The 2,492-nt window shown below is 50.7% G+C and overlaps 3 non-coding genes across 3 annotated transcripts; all 3 read right to left on the reverse strand.

The window, feature by feature from the left end:
* Positions 1-1,815: 1,815 nt before the first annotated feature.
* On the reverse strand, positions 1,816-1,895 carry Pmar_PMAR029394. Its single transcript has one exon. It is a non-coding gene; the product is annotated as a tRNA-Leu (tRNA).
* A 121-nt stretch (positions 1,896-2,016) lies between these two features.
* Pmar_PMAR029395 lies at positions 2,017-2,096 on the reverse strand. Its single transcript has one exon. It is a non-coding gene; the product is annotated as a tRNA-Leu (tRNA).
* Positions 2,097-2,283: 187 nt separating this feature from the next.
* Positions 2,284-2,363, reverse strand: Pmar_PMAR029396. Its single transcript has one exon. It is a non-coding gene; the product is annotated as a tRNA-Leu (tRNA).
* Positions 2,364-2,492: the final 129 nt, after the last annotated feature.

Below are 2,492 nucleotides of genomic sequence, written 5' to 3' on the forward strand. Positions count from 1 at the left end.
GCAGCCAAAAAGACCACTGAGAGCGTTCCTGTGATCAAAATGCGGCCCCTATCCCGCTCAGATATACTCTCGGTGTTTCACAGTTGGCCGCCGTCGCGCGTTCGGATTGCTGCCGCGATTCTAACAGGTATCTGTGCTCTGCTCCGTGCAGATGAACTCCTGGCGTTGCGATGGAGGGATGTATTCAAGACGTCTGTAGAAGGCTCTGGCCGTTTGATCCTCGGGCTAAAGATACGATCAAGCAAGACAGACCAAGCAGCAGAAGGGCAAACGGCGTACCTGGCCTGTACAGCCGCAGACTTGGGCTCAGGGGATGACGGTGCTGGAAACAGCCTAAGTTGCGACTACTGTCCTGCTCATGTCCTGCTGGGTTGGAGAGGAAATGATGGCCTAGATGATCCGATATTCCCGATGGCATATAGCTCCCTATTGTCGCAGATCCGCCAGAAGCTAGGTCCGGTAGTCGGAGTCGACGTGGTCGATGCGTTCGGGACACACACTCTGCGGCGAACAGGTGCCCAACTTCTGCATCGGTCTTTACCAGGTGACTCTCCAGTGTTAATGCGAGCGGGCAGGTGGAGATCTCTGGCGGTATTGGAATACCTACATGAGAGTACGGAGGAAAAGGCTAAACTGGCCTCGTGCCTGATGATGTCGAACTCTTAGAGGACTTGAGAGCACCATTCCGCAGTGGTAGGGACAGCGGCATGGGGACGAGGGCTCCGGTGATATGGTCACATGGATATTAGCTTTCCACTCTTATTCCCTCCGGGCTCAACCCAGTGGGTTACTGGCCTCAGACTATCTGTGCTCAGTGAGAGTAACTCCTCACCTACTTCGTATCACTTAATGTGTGTCTTGCGTTCGTCCAACTTCAAGGAAAGAAAATGCCTAGTTTGAGACAGCTTATAACCACAACGGTGGTTGCACGAGTCCTCTCGGGAGCAGCACAATCGGGTTGGATCTCGTGGATTGCCCAAGCACATACGTCCTACGGGAAGCATGCATGCTTTGGGCAGTCTCTCGTGATCTGGCGTAACCAGTAAGAACCACAAATCCTGTGAATCGCAAAACTTATTCGAATTCCGACCGACGTACAGGTTTCGGGTTCGGAGTTTTTTGGGGCCACAGGTTTGTGTTCTCTTACTGGATTATCGCTGTGCTGTTCCCGATCAATCCTGGATGGGAGACTTACCGTAGTTGAGGCTGTTAAACTAATTGGAGTTTACGAAGTAGACAAGGTTAGTTGTCAGCCACACAACGCACACAATCGCAGTGCGCGCAAGCGTTTCACACGAGAAGAAATGCGACAACGATAACGGATCATACACCGTGTTTCAATGGGTACAAAATGACGAAACTTGACTCTCGCAGTTAGTGACGCATCGTCAACTTTCGGCCCACCCTCCTCTCCCGGGTTGGATCTCGTGGATTGCCCAAGCACATACGTCCTACGGGAAGCATGCATGCTTTGGGCAGTCTCTCGTGATCTGGCGTAACCAGTAAGAACCACAAATCCTGTGAATCGCAAAACTTATTCGAATTCCGACCGACGTACAGGTTTCGGGTTCGGAGTTTTTTGGGGCCACAGGTTTGTGTTCTCTTACTGGATTATCGCTGTGCTGTTCCCGATCAATCCTGGATGGGAGACTTACCGTAGTTGAGGCTGTTAAACTAACCAGAGGACACAAAAATGGGTTGAACGGTTTCTGCGAGGTGCGATGGCGCAATATCGATCAGAAGGTTTTGATCTTGCACTACCTCGCTTCTGAAAAGGTCTGGGTTCTCAATATAACACCAATCAGGTATATAGACTGACAGCTGTGGGATTCGAACCCACGCCCTTTCGGACTGGCGCCTTAAGCCAGCGCCTTAGACCACTCGGCCAAACTGTCGATGAGTGCTTCAAAAATCATAGCGGAGAAGATGCGTTACACTATAGGACATGACATAAAAACGGTTTCGAACCGTTTCCGCGGAATGCGTTCTTCATCAAATCACACGAAAAGAAATTTCTAACAGCTGTGGGATTCGAACCCACGCCCTTGCGGACTGACGCCTGAAGCCAGCGCCTTAGACCACTCGGCCAAACTGTCGATGAGTGCTTCATGATTCATAGCCGAGGTGATGCATCGCTCTGCCAAACCAGAGGACACAAAAAATGGATTGAACGGATTCTGCGAGGTGCGATGGCACAATATCGATCAAAAGGTTTTGGTCTTGCACTACCTCGCTTCTGAAAGGGTCTCGGTTCTTAATATAAGACCAGTCAGGTATATAGGCTGACAGCTGTGGGGTTCGAACCCACGCCCTTTCGGACTGGCGCCTTAAGCCAGCGCCTTAGACCACTCGGCCAAACTGTCGATGAGTGCTTCAAAAATCATAGCGGAGAAGATGCGTTACACTATAGGACATGACACAAAAACGGTTTCGAACCGTTTCCGCGGAATGCGTTCTTCATCAAATCACACGGAAAGAAATTTCTAACAGCT

Source organism: Perkinsus marinus (genome assembly GCF_000006405.1).
Source record: "Perkinsus marinus ATCC 50983 genomic scaffold scf_1104296973764, whole genome shotgun sequence".
In the NCBI taxonomy this organism is placed as follows: Eukaryota; Perkinsozoa; order Perkinsida; family Perkinsidae; genus Perkinsus; species Perkinsus marinus.